The sequence below is a fragment of the Capsicum annuum genome, chromosome 4, assembly GCF_002878395.1.
Source record: "Capsicum annuum cultivar UCD-10X-F1 chromosome 4, UCD10Xv1.1, whole genome shotgun sequence".
Classification (NCBI taxonomy): Eukaryota; Viridiplantae; Streptophyta; class Magnoliopsida; order Solanales; family Solanaceae; genus Capsicum; species Capsicum annuum.
In genome coordinates, this window is record NC_061114.1 from 133,031,572 (window position 1) to 133,045,999 (window position 14,428).

The 14,428-nt window shown below is 31.3% G+C and overlaps 1 pseudogene; it reads left to right on the forward strand.

The window, feature by feature from the left end:
- LOC107869010 overlaps positions 1-2,216 on the forward strand; it is a 149,488-nt pseudogene extending 147,272 nt beyond the window's left edge.
- Positions 2,217-14,428: the final 12,212 nt, after the last annotated feature.

Sequence of the window (14,428 nt, forward strand, 5' to 3'; positions counted from 1 at the left end):
GGCAAGACTTAGCCCAGAAATTTTCAAACAAAAAGTTTCGTACAATGGGAAAGAGCTAACACTATCTTATTGTGTTTTGACTTATAAGATGCTCTATAACTATTGTCTTAGAGGCGAGATTTATCCCAAGGAATTTCAAACACTAAGTTACACCCCATGGTCAAGAGTTGACACGACCATATTGTGTTTTTATTTATAAGAAGTTCTATAACTTTTGCCTGATAGGCAAGATTTAGGCTAAGAACTTTCAAAAAATAAGTTACGTCCCACGGACAAGAGTTGACACTACCACATTCTGTCTTCATTTATGAGATGTTTTATAACTCATGCCTTAGAGGCAAGACTTATCCCAAGAACTTTCAAACAACAAGTTACACTCTATGGGCAAGAGTTGACACTACCACACTATGTCTTGATTTATGTAATGCTCTAGAACTCTTGCCTTAGAGGCAAGACCTAACCCAAGAACTTTCAAACAACAAGTTATGCCCTATGGACAAGAGTTAATACTCCACTCTGTGTCTTGATTTATGAGATGTTTTATAACTCTTAGCTCAAAGGCAAGACTTAACCCAATAATTTTCAAACAATATGTTATGTCCCACGGGCAAGAGTTAACACTACCACATTGTGTCATGATTTATGATATATTCTATAAATCTTGTCTTAAATACAAGAGTTATCTCTAAGGACTTCCAAACAACAAGTCACATCCTTAAATTTACTTCGATGTATAAAAAAAAAGAAAATCATCTTTATGGATTATCCAACTTTTTATTCATTAACAAATATAATAGAGGTTGAGAAAAAAGAAAAAAGAGTAAAAAAAAAAAAAAATATAAAGATTGAGAAAAAAAAAGAGAGAAGGAAAAATTAAAGGTCAAGAAAAAAAAAAGAAGAGAAGAATAATAAACCCAAAAAAAAAAAGATAAAGATAAAGATAAAGATTGCGAAAAAATAAAAATGAGCAACAAAAAAAAATAAAGTTTGAGAAAAAAAATAAAAAAGAAGAAGAAAAAAAAAAGAAAAATAAACAAAAAAAAAAAAAAAAGTAAAGGTTGAGAGAAAAGAAAAGTAAAGGTTGAGACAAGTAAGTTTAAAAAAAATCAGAAAAAATAAATAATATTTGTGAAAAAAATCAAGAAGAAAAATGTAGAAAATAAAAGAAAAATAAAGGTTGAGACAAATGAATTAAAATAGGGAAAAAATAATAAATACAAGAAAAATTTAAAAAGAGAATAAAAAGGAAGAAAGAGACAAATATAGAAGTTAAGAAACAAATAAGCATGAAAAGTCTAAAAATATTCTAAGTGTAAAGGATCAAAAATGTGTTTATTCTATACATAAAAATGAGGGAAGTTCTCATTTAAGGACTTTCATATGGAGGACAAAAAAACAAGACAACCCACTATGGGGGTCAACAACAACAACAATAAACAGTGTATTCTCACATAGTGGGGTCTGGAGAAGGTAAGATGTACGCAGTCCATACCACTACCTCCAAAGAAATAGAAAGGTTGTTTCCGATAGACCCCCGGCTCAAGACAAGGAATAATAATCAAATCCATAATAACGCATGGAACAAGATGACATAACATAAATACGACACTCACAAGTAATAGTGACCAAAGAAAAGTAAACAAAATTGTAATAGAGCATAAAACAAGGTGTCTTAGCAAGAATAATACATCCACCAAGTAATACCCTACACTAGCGATCCAAACTGACGCTAGTCTTCTATCCTAATTCGCGTCCTCCAGATCTTCCTATCTAGGGTCATGTCCTCAGTAAGCTGTAACTGCTCCATGTCCCGCCTAATCGCCTCTTTCCAGTACTTCTTTGGCCTACCCCTACCCCGCCTAAAATCATCCAAAGCTAGCTTCTCACACCTACGAACCGGGACATCTGTGCCCCACCTCATCACATGTATGAACCATCTCAGTCGAACTTCCCGCATCTCATGTACTTTTCAGAAAAAATTACATGGGATGACCCCAGTGTAGGTGGCTTTATTTTTTAATCCTTCACAATAAAAGTCGTTAAAAACTAGTCTTACTTTTACAGAACAACGGTCTAGAGGCACGGTTGATTTGTGACTTAGCAATTGTGAAGCTTTCAAAACTGTATTCGTGAACGTAATGACTAAATTGGGTCGAGTTGGTGTGAAGACGGGCAAGAACAAAAATATTCGTAGCAATTGTAAAGCACTTAATTGAGATCTAAAAGATCAATAATTTGGGAATTATGGAGTAAAAATAAGTTTATCGAACATTAAACAACTAGGTACAAGTAAAATGTATATTTGTTATAAATGTATTTACATTATAGTGAATGTCTATCAAGATCTAATAAGATCTAGTTGATACCTATTAGGATTTGAAGTATATGTCTTTTAGTCAGAAACTAGGAGTATTTTTTTCCTATAAATAGAGGGGTTTTATTCATTGTATAATCAATCAATATCATCCCTCAAGAGAAGAAATAAGAATCACTCTCTCTATTCTCAAGAAATAAGAATCACTCTCTCTATTCTCTCTACTCTTCTTCTTGTTCTTTATTATTTTATAACACATTATCAGCACGAGACTCTGTCAAACAAGGTGAGATTCTAAATCTTAAGGATTTCATGGTTAGTAATTTCTTATATTATTTATCTTTTGCTACTAATAATATAATTATTATTGGACTTGAGGAAAAATAATTGGTTTGGAACTATTTATATTTTAAATTTATTCCTCAAGAACAATATTATCAAAAAGGATGATGATATGTTGGGTTCAAGTTCCATCGATTCATGCCTAAAATGCTTTTATATGGATAAGATGTTGAGTTTGAATCTCAATATATCATATTGATGATATTATAATGGCTAAGGCAAAATCATGGGTATTTAACAAAAGGTCATGAAACATATCCCATTAATATGCTCTATTCCAAGAAGTGAATATGGTAGCATAAATCTAAAAGTTGACAACTTGCTTCATTGTTGAAAGAAGACAGGTGATTGAATGCACAAATATAAGCGTGAAGAGACAATATGATAATAATCATCAAAATTGATAATATTTTCACATGCTTATTATGATTATAAGATATGCTAGAGAAAAATTCTCTACATCATATGTATGCCTCAATTTTCTCCTAAAGTAGTAATATGATGAAAGAGGTTATAAGATATATAACCTATCATAATTTGATAGGCTTAAGACACGATTATATTCTATTCTTGGGGAATGAGAATTTTGATTATTATAAGCACAGATCCATTCCCTGGGGTGAATGTGATAATATTTAGTGAAGCTTATTAATATGAATGTGTACTTGATTGTGATGGTATGACAACTCACCTCTGAAAGAGGCAGAATAGCTAAGATGAGTTATTTTGAAATCTAATTCTGAAGTAGTACACCTGAAATTTATTCATATAATAGTAAATCTAAAATTTACTAAAGCAAAAACACATATCATGGTAAAATTGGAGTTTAATAGATTAAAAGTTCATAAGTTGACATGAACGATTACGATATTCCGAAGATGTGCATACTGAGAATTGAACATATATTAAAGAATTAGAAAATTCTTCATGAACTTTAATGTTGCTTGTTCTCATGATAAGTTGGTTGGACCAACTAATTGTGGGATTGGATCCCTCAAAATCCGAAAAGAATAAAAGATGAATAATGGTCCGTTTACCTATCATGTGATATGTTGAAAAAATGCATTAATAAGATGATCACATGTATATTCATGGTCAACCTACGTTTGACATTCATAAAGTTACCTATTCAATATAAATTGAGCATAATTTTCAAATTGTGTAATCAAGATAATTCATCTTGATGATGATGGTTTAGAATTGAATGTCTTCCATAAATAGCTGGACCATTATTAATGAGAACAAAGTTTCATGTATTGGTATGAAATATGATATATTGCATGCAATAGCACTTGTATGCATTAGACCAATATATTATGATTATTTTTTCTCTCTCAATTGGTTCAAGGTCAGAAACCAACTATTCCATCTAATAGTTTTGATGTACGGTATACGATTAATAAATATACCATGATGCACAAAGATGAATTCCTCAAAGAAGATAGAGGATGTATGTTAGTTTTCCTAACATAAGGAGGAGATTATAAGCAGTTATGAAATATTTTAGGAATTATCATCAGATCCTCATTCAAAAGATAATTGAAGTCAAATGCCGAAAGCATCTCATATTTAGCTGCAAGTACTCCTATTTTGTGTCCTTAAAGGATAAAGTCTATGCATGCAGAAGCATGATAGACTAATCGGTTCCAAATGAAATCCTTAAAAAGAAAAGGAGAAAATAATCATAATAGGAAGGAAATGTCTACGTATAACACTTCATGAAACCTTATGAGAGGTTCAGGTACCTGAAAATAATGAAGTGATAAGATTTCAAAATGTTATGTCGCATTATGAACCGATACAAAATGATATATCATTAACGATATCTTTGATATGATATTAGCATAATATTATATTCTCTCCCTTTCATAATAAATGAATTGTTGGATTTTGGCACACATATTAAGGAAAAAGCATTAAAGACATAAATTTAACACAACTTTCCATTTTTACCCCAAAAAAGAAAAAATTGACTTTGTAATACCTTTTCAAAAGTTAATTGATTGTCAAATCATAAGGAAAATTTTGAAAAAAAATTCAATGATTCACTTAATTTGAAACACCAATAAATATCCCAACAATTCACTTATTCTGAAATTGAGGGAGTAAAAGATTACGAGGATCTGAACTTTATGTTTATTTAAGCATGCTGGCGTAGAAACATTTATCAAGTGACATGAAAGGATGCATCTTGGTAAGTGTAAAACTTATTTGATTTGCAGTCCAGAAACTTGAAGATGTTACACTTGACATATTGGATATTGTCACTTGACAACAATCTCTATGAAAATTCCTAAAGGATTCAAAATGTCTGAAGCATATATAGTTTTTGGAAAACTTGTTTATTATCCTTATAAAGAATAAATTGATGGTTTGAAAATCATTAAAACTCTTGGAGAGTTTTCAAAAGTAATAAAATTATTTGTTTAAATGCGAAACATACCGAATTGGATTGGTCCTGAAGTAGCATATCTTAGTCCAATTGGTGTACTAATGTATCTTGCAAATACTACAAGGCCTGACATAGCCTTTTCAGTTAATCTTTTAGCAAGATATAGTTCTGCTCCTATTAGGGGACATCAAAATGAGATCAAACACATGATCTTAGTTTATTCTAAAGATTGCAGTCTCGATCTTATTTATTATGCTGATGTTGGGTTTTTAATTAATCCGCATAAATCTCGATCTCAAATAGGTTATGTGTTTATATGTGGGGATACTGTCATATCTGCGAGATATACAAAGCAGTCTATCATAGCCACTTCATCGAATCATGCTGAGATAATAGCTATTCATGAAGCAAGCCGAGAATGTGTATGATTGAGATCCATGATACATCTCATTCGAGAAAATATGGTGTGAAATGTGATAATGTACCCACAATTTTATACTGAGATAATGTAACATGCATAGTACATCTTAATGGGGCATTCATAAAAGGAGATAGAACGAATCACACTTAATCAAAGCTTTTCTACATACACGAGTTACAAAAGAATGGTGATATTAATGTGCAACAGATTCGTTCAAGTGATAATGTGGATGATTTATTCACCAAGTCTCCTCTAATTGCAACTTTTAAGAAGATGGTGCATAAGGTCGAGATGCAAAAGCTCAAGGATGTTCTCATTAGGGGGAGCAAATACGCGTTGTACTCTTTTTCCCTTTCAAGGTTTTGTCCCACTGGGTTTTCCTTGTAAGGTTTTTAATGAGGCAGCCTATATGCTTATTGTTAGAGATGTGTACTTCTTTTCCTTCACTAGATTTTTTTTCACAGGTTTTTCCTAGTAAGATTTTAACGAGACACATTATCTATCTAGACATTCAAGGGGGAGTGATATAAATGTATTTACATTATAGTGAATGTCTATCAAGATCTAATAAGATCTAGTTGATATCTATTGGGATTTGAAGTATCTGTCTTTTAGTCAGAAACTAGGAGTATTTTTCCCTATAAAATAGAGGGGTTTTGTTCATTGTATAATCAATCATTGTATAATCAATCAATATCATCCCTCAAGAGAAGAAATAAGAATCACTTTCTCTATTCTCTCTACTCTTCTTCTTGTTCTTTATTGTTTTATAACAATATTTGTAAAGTCATTGATGTTATGGAGAAAATTCAGCTTCTCAATACCGATTAATTGACTATGTTGCCTTTTTGTCCAATTTCTTATGGGAACCTCTTCAAACAAGGTTTGTTGCTACTAATGATCCATGGTGAGAATTGGTAATTGGGAATATCAGTAATCCATATAGCTTTCTCAATTAGTAAGATCCACACTCGATATAAATGTTTTTTCGCTATCTAGTAACCTTAAAAGTAATTAAATATATGTAAACAATTAGTAAATAGTAACAATAGGGGAATTCGTTATTGGAAAAATAGGACAAGTAACTTTCTATAGAATATTAAATTGTATAAAAATTATTTGCATGGACAGTGACTATAAGATAAACTAGTCGATTCATCCGTGCTTTGTGCGGTCATAAAAAATAAATAAAATTTTAATATAATCCCGATATAATATTAATCCAAATGAAAAGATAAAATTTTATGTATACATATAAAATATATAAATATTTTCATGCATTTCTATATACTAGTTTATACAAATGTGTGTTGCACGTTATCAATGTAGGAAGGGAACCTCCTCTTCTCTAAGGTCTAGAGAAAAACTCATAGTGAAGTCTCTCAAAGACCTGAATTGATGCGCATCAATAAGAAAAAAACTTGAAAGCCGTGTCATATGCGTGATTCGCAACAACTTTATCGACGTGAATCAATAAATCACAAAAAATTAGATCACATAGATCTTCTTTCCTCCCATATTAATTCTAATATTTTGATCGTAAACCTTAAAATAATTCTGAATTTAAAATTGTTGTCTTTTAAATGTATAAAGAACCAACATTCTTTTCTTATTTGGAAGCCTCCTTATTTGAGTGGACAATTTAAGAGAGACTAAATATAATCTTACTCCTCCTTTTGATTAGCCAATTATGATCTTTAGGCTCATATCAATACTTTCAGGCCTATTTATTATTTTTGTCAATAATATATTTTAAACTTCTTATTATATAGACAAATTAAAATTATCTGAAGCTAACTAACTAGTGATATTATAAAGCCATTGATTTTAGTGCCATTGACATTATGACTTCAAGAAATTGAAAAATGGACAAAGAGTTAAAACTACAGCGATTGAAAACTCTAAATGAGTGTTCATATTGTTGGGTTGAAAATCGAGAGTGTGTCATACGAAAGTTATTAGTTGTAAATTATAAGACGATAAATAAGATGACAATGAAAAATAATACTAAAAATATAATTTTATTATATGATTTGGCCAATTAGCCTACATATAAAACCTAATATTAAAAACATAAAACTAATAAGAGAGAAAATCTCCCCCTCAACAAAAATCTTAAAAGACTATATTGTGGATGTTATTGTGTTATGGTATGAGAAGGGTCTTCTATTTATAGATGTCCAAAATTTTTCCTCCAAGAAAGAGGTTAGCCAAATATAAAAAAGAATTATATTTTTCTTTTAAAAAAAGTAAAAATAATTATGAGAATTTTTATTTTCCTTCTAAGAAAAAGTAAAATTTAAATATAGTAAGAAAATCAAGGCAAAAACCCTAACAAATCTCCCCTTTTTGGCTTGATTTTCTTCAAAATATTCTTAATCCTCCTTCTTCTTGTGCATGATCTTCGTTCTTCATATATTTTCTTCATATATCACTACTGTTTGGCATGTTTAAAAATGAAGCTTTTGGGGTTAAAAAAATATATTTGCCCTTTTCGGGTTAAAATATTGAAGCCCTTTTGCAAGGTTAAAAGTGAGTTTTATTTTCAAATATGTGACAGTAGGATTGTTGAAAATATGATTGACAATTATCTCCACATGTAGCTTTTGGACATATATCTTCATTATCATCAAATTTGTTGCGACTTTAATATTAAAACTATCCTCAATCAAACCTGATCTTTGAATCATTGGCTCTGATACCACTTGTTGGGTTCGAAATCGAGAGGGCGTCATGCAGAAGCTATTAGTTGCAAACTATGAGACGATAAATAAGATGAGAACGAAAAACAATATTAAAAATATAATTATATTATATGATTTGGTTAATTGGCCTACATATAAAACCTAATATTAAAAACATAAAACTAATAAGAGAGAAAATCTCCCCCTAAACGAAAATCTTAAAAGATTACATTGTGAATGTTATTATGTTATGGTATGAGAAGAGGTCTTCTATTTATAAAGATCCAAAACCTTTCCTCCAAGAAAGAGGTTAGCCAAATATGGAAAAGAATTATATTAAAAAGTAAAACTTAAATATAGTAAGAAAATTAGGACAAAAATCCTAACACATATATCGAGTTAATCACTTATTAAATAATCATTAAGCTTGTAGTTATTATCTTAAAAAGTCACTTATTACCTGAGTGACATCTGGAAAAACAAACGCCTCGTATGCCTTATTAAACCAAAACATTTAGCAAATGTTACACCACTAAATAGTTTGCAATTAAAACACAATCACTTTGTTAGAAAAAATAATTAGATAACACAATCACATCATTAAAAAGAAAATATATTAAACAAATTAGCTCAATATACATATACATACGTGATATTAATTGCACAAAGAACAAAGTGTGACGCTGAAAACTCTTTAACCAAAGAGTTTTTATTTATAAAGACAGAGAATCACAACACAGTTAGAATCAACTTGAAATTAGGTATTTTTTTCGGTTAGCAGGAAAATTAACTAAGTATCCTAGTTGATTTTAATGTTTAAAAATTTTGAATACTCAATTTTATCTAATTAATATACCTGACCTTCTTAATATTCCTTCAAACTTAATTAATAAGTCCCAAATTATCAAAAAGTTGACAGGTTCATCATTCAAATAAAATTTATGCATATTAAAGATTCAACACTTTCGATAACTTAATATTTCGAACTCATCTAATAAGTTTAATTAAAGATTCAACTATAACAACGAATAATACTTTAAAATATTGTCAAACAACATAATCAAAACTAAGTCACAATTAGACAAACAAAGAAAAAAATGAGATAAATCTTTATTTTTTTTGACGACTTCATTCGACGACAACATGCTTCTTTCTTTTAATTTTTTGATAAAAAATTTCAACTGAAAGAGAAATACAAAAAATTATAAGGAGAGAATTCATTATCCCTACCAGAATAAGAAAAAAGAGTAGAAGAGCGTATGTTTCATATAATTTTTGATCTAAAATATTACTTAAATAAAGTTGTAGAATTTTTTTGTCCAAAATAAATTCTAATCCATTTAGAAGTGTTAAATATTACTTATCTAGATTAAACAACTAGAAATTTAAAAAGTTACAAATAAAATTAATTATAAACAAAATTTTTCTCAAAATCTAAAAGAACATAGGAAAAAGTTGCACTACAATTAATTAAACTTTTTAAAAATTTATCAAAGGTAAAAAATTTATTTTATTGACTTTAATTCATACAAATACTATCAATTCACTTTTTAAAAGTTTTAATTAAGGTGAAAAATTTAATTGACTTTAAAGTAAATTTTAAAAATATTAATTGACTTTAAAGTCCTAAATTTTAAGTAAATAATTCAATTAAGAAAAGGTTTAATAACTAAATTTTAATGAATTTTTAAATTTTTTAAAATGTAAAAAATAGTGAAAAAATAATTTTATCTATTGCGGAGTCTTTTAATAATGGCAAAAAGTTCAAATAATATTTTTATTGTCCTTCATACTTTTAATATAGTATAGATAGATATAGATTAGAAGAGTCACTTTCAACATGTCAGCTTAGTGGTATTATATATAAATTTGAGGGTATTAAAGTTTTTTGTAAAATCAACTGTCTTAGAAAAATTATCTTTTATTCTTTATTGTTTGGACCTTATTAGCAGCTTTGAAAAATATTTGTCTTTTTCTATGTAATTACACATCATACCATGCAACAGATGTCCATTGAAGAATATGATGAGATCCATTGACTTTTCTATTTGACATAAATGGTATAGCATGTGCCCTTTGCCACGTGGGCCTTCCATCTATCTCTCAATTTTCCACATAATTTTTTTATTTTTGAAATTTGATTGGTGTATTATTTTTATTAGGTATATATAAAATTATTTAAGAGAGTTAAATGATCATAATTTTTTGGCCCAAAAATGACCACAAATGTACAAATATAATAATCTTTTCCTTTAAAAAAAGTAAAACTTATCTTCTAAATGCAAAAAGTCAAATGCAACTAAAATTTACGTTGGGCAAGTTATGACTATCATTAAATATGAAAAAGAATTATTTAATTAACTTTATAATGAGGGACCCACCTAACTTTATCCTTTTTTTTGTTAACAGATGATGCATTAGTAAATAATAAGTCTACAAAGAAGTGCTGACAAATTAGTTACAAAAGATTTGGGGGTATTCCCCACAACAAAGTTTGACTTAAATTTGATCTTCCTAACAAAATGAGTTTCGGCGATATCTTCCCATAATGCCTGTTGTGCATACATTGGTGGAACTTCAAAAATCCTTGTCTCTAGCTCCACCACAAAATCTGCTCCTTTCTTTACCAAGGCATGTGCTACTCCATTTTGCTCCCTTAGGGGGCTTTCGATTCTTCTTAGCCTTAACCTTCATTCATCAATGATGGCATTGTAGTGTAAGTTGCTTGAATAAAGCATAGATATCACCTTCATAGAGTTGATATTGATCTCGACTGAAAAGGGGTAGTGTACTTCCACTATCTTGAGGCCCTCTCTAAGGACCAGCAGCTTTATTTGATTGTCGGTGGAGCAATGAAAAATCTTAATGAAGCCTAACACACAACCCCCAAGAGCATTCCGGATCAGACCCCCCATTAATCTCAGAAAAGCTGGACTGGGGAGTGGCCTTGCCTAATGACTGTCTAAACTTAATAGCTTCAGCATAAGTTTGAGAAAAGAAGGGTTTAATCTTTTTCTTCTCAAAGGAGTTATAATTTTTATTCATCCAAATATACCAAAGTCTGAAGGAGATGATAGTATGCCAATCCAGTAAGGTAGTGAAATTCTTGTGCCTTAATCTAGACCAAGTTGAGGTTTAGTTATTAGGATATAAGTTAACAAGAGAGATGAGAGTCTCTCCAAAACTTTTTACAAGAAGATTATTCTAAAAATCATGGATAGTGGGGCATTTGAAGAACATATGAGTGATATCCTCCAAAGGATAATTGCAGATGTCATAGTTTGGAGTGATACCAATACCTATATTGGAGAGAGTGGCTTTGGTTGGGAGTCTATTATGCTGGCCAACCAAATGAAGGATTTGATTTTTGGAGGGCAGCTAATCTTCCACGACTAGAGGAAGTTGTCTGTCTAGTTGTCACTAGGCACCTTAGAAGAGTTTGAGATAAGAGAATAAGTACTCTTGTTAGAGAAAAGGTCATTGCTATTAAGGCCTCAGATCAAATGGTCATTCTGAATCCTGTTGTTATGGTGGAAGGAGTTTTGAATGCCATTTAAGATATAATTGGGAAGATGGAATGATAAGTGGGAGAAATCCCAGTTACTGCCCTTCCAGACCTTAGAAACCTTCTAATTGGATTAGTCTAAGCTAAGGAGTCCCTAAATCAGGCATCTAGGAGGTTCAAAATTAGGAATCCACCTATCATACTAGTAATTTATTCTGACCCTCTTATGGACTATCCATTGATCACTCTTAAGGCAGTTGTTCCATCCCTAAGAAAGATTTCTCTAATTCCTAGAGGATTTAGGTTTACAGACAGATTGAAGGTTCTCATACTTACTCTTAAGTAACTGAATCCAAAGACTATTATTCCTCTGGGAGAATCTCCAAGCCAGCCCAGTAAGCATAGTAATATTTTTGTGCTTGGTTCTCTGGAGGCCCAGTCCCCTTTCTACTTTAGGGAGGGTGATGGTGTCCCAACCCACCATATGTATTCTTCTGTTCTCTAAGGTAGATCCCTAGATGAAATTCCTTTGGACCCTATCAATGAGGGAAATGATTCTTCTAGGGATGGAGATGTACTGCATAACATGGGTAGGTATGTTGCTGAGAAAGGCTTTGGCATGGTTGGTTCTACTAGATAGGTTCATAAATTTAGTCTTCCACCCAGCCAGTTTAGTATTCAAATTATCAACTATGAATTGGAAGTCCCTATTACAAGACTTAGAGTGAAAGGTGGGAAAACCAAGGTAATTCCCAAAGGAATCCTTCTCTTGGATGGAGAGGATTTTGACCATCGTTTCCTTATCATGGGAGGAATAATTCTTTAAAAAAAACTTCCTTGAATTTGTTGAGGTTGGTCTTTTGACTAGAGTAAAGGCTGAAAGAGTTAAGGACCCTGGTGATGGTGGAAGCATTGTTGATAGAAAATTTAGATAATAGAGTAAGGTCATTAGCAAAGAATAAATGGGAAAGCTTAGGACCTCTAATACTGATGGATATAGGCTGCCAGTTAAGAATATCCATCTTATAATCAATCCTCCTAGAGAGCAGCTCCATACACATAATAAAGATGTAAGGGGAAAGGGGATCTCCTTGCCTAGTGCCGCTAGTGGGGTAAAAGAACTCAGTTCTCCCCCCATTAACTAGAATGAAGATTAAGGAAGAAGAAATACAAAACCTGATGAGGGAGGTAAGTCTAGGAAGCAGATTGAAGAAGTGAAGAGCTTGTCTAATGAAGGACCATTCAATCATGTCAAAATCCTTCTCCAAATCAATCTTTAAGACCATATTTACCTGTTTACCGTTCATCTTTTCGAAGTGGGATATAACCTCTTGAATAATGATAGCATTATCTGAGGTTCTCCTGTTGGGAAGAAAGTTGCTTTGACTATGACTAATAATCCTATCAAGGTGAGGTTTTAGTCTCCTAGCAATAATTTTGGTGATGAGTTTATATTGGGTATTGCGTGGGGCTGAAATTCCTAAGGTTACTGTCATTTTGACACTTAGGGGATAGACACAGATAAGTGGAATTGATGTTGGACTTCATCTGTCTAGGGTTGAAGGTATTGACATAGAATTGGATGACAGCATGGCCCAAAGGTGTCCTAGTACTTCTGATTAAAAAAAAAGATGTAAACCATCAGGCCCAAGATCTTCGTATGGTTTAAAGGAGAAGATGGTTTTTTTTATTTCTTCAGGAGAAGGGATACAATCTAGGATATCATGGTCATCCCTCCTAATAGAACCTTTAGAAGAGGGATTCCCCTAAAAGGACAAGTGAGAGGAGTAAGCTTAGAACTGAATAGGTTAGTATAGAAGGAGAGGATATGGTCTTTGATAGCATTAGGGAGTAAATCCAGTTACCATAATCTTCCTTGATAGAATTGATCCCATTCCTCCTTCTTCTATTGAGGGTAGAGGTATGAAAGAACCTAATATTGGCATCCCCCTCAGCTAACCATTTAATCCTAGACTTAAGCCTCTAGAATTCATGCTCCTAACTAAGAATAGAGTTGAATTCCTTAGTGAGGTTCTTTTCAAGGTCCTGAAGAAAGTAGCTAGAGTGGCAGAAGGAAGAACATTGGATACCTGCCAATCTAGCTAGAATTTTATTCATATGGTGGAAAATATTCCTGAAAACCTCTTTGTTCCAGGTCTTTACCTTGGATTCAAATTGAGGAATGGCTTTAGAAAGAGGAGTGCCAGGAGCAAAAGAGTCCTGGACTATGTGTAAGAAGATGAGGTGAGAACACCACATTGACTCACGTTTGAAAGGACTATCTTGAAGGATGGGGGACCTATCAAGGTTAACCAACAAGGGCCAGTGATCCGAGTGAGTTCTGGGAAGATGGGTTACAGAGGCATCAAGGAAAAGGTGAATCCAAAGTCAATTAAGCTGTGATTTAAATAATTTTTTTGATAATTGTGGTATTTGGGCCAGTTTGCAATAAATTTAAATAATATATTTTAATAATTTAAATAATAACAAGTCAAAATTACAAAACACACATTAGACATGATAGATATCGACACATTATTGAATCCTAAAAATTATATTGTTTACATGTGTTGACCCTAGTTAACAACAACTCAAGATATCAACAACTCAACAACACATTACTGATATTTGTTATTAGTATGCTTTAATTAAGCAATTTTATTAAATATTATATTTAATAAATTTAAATTCTATTTTAATAATTTTTAAATATAATTTGAAGATATTTTAATATCGACAGTCAAAATTCATAGCACTTTAAACATGATAG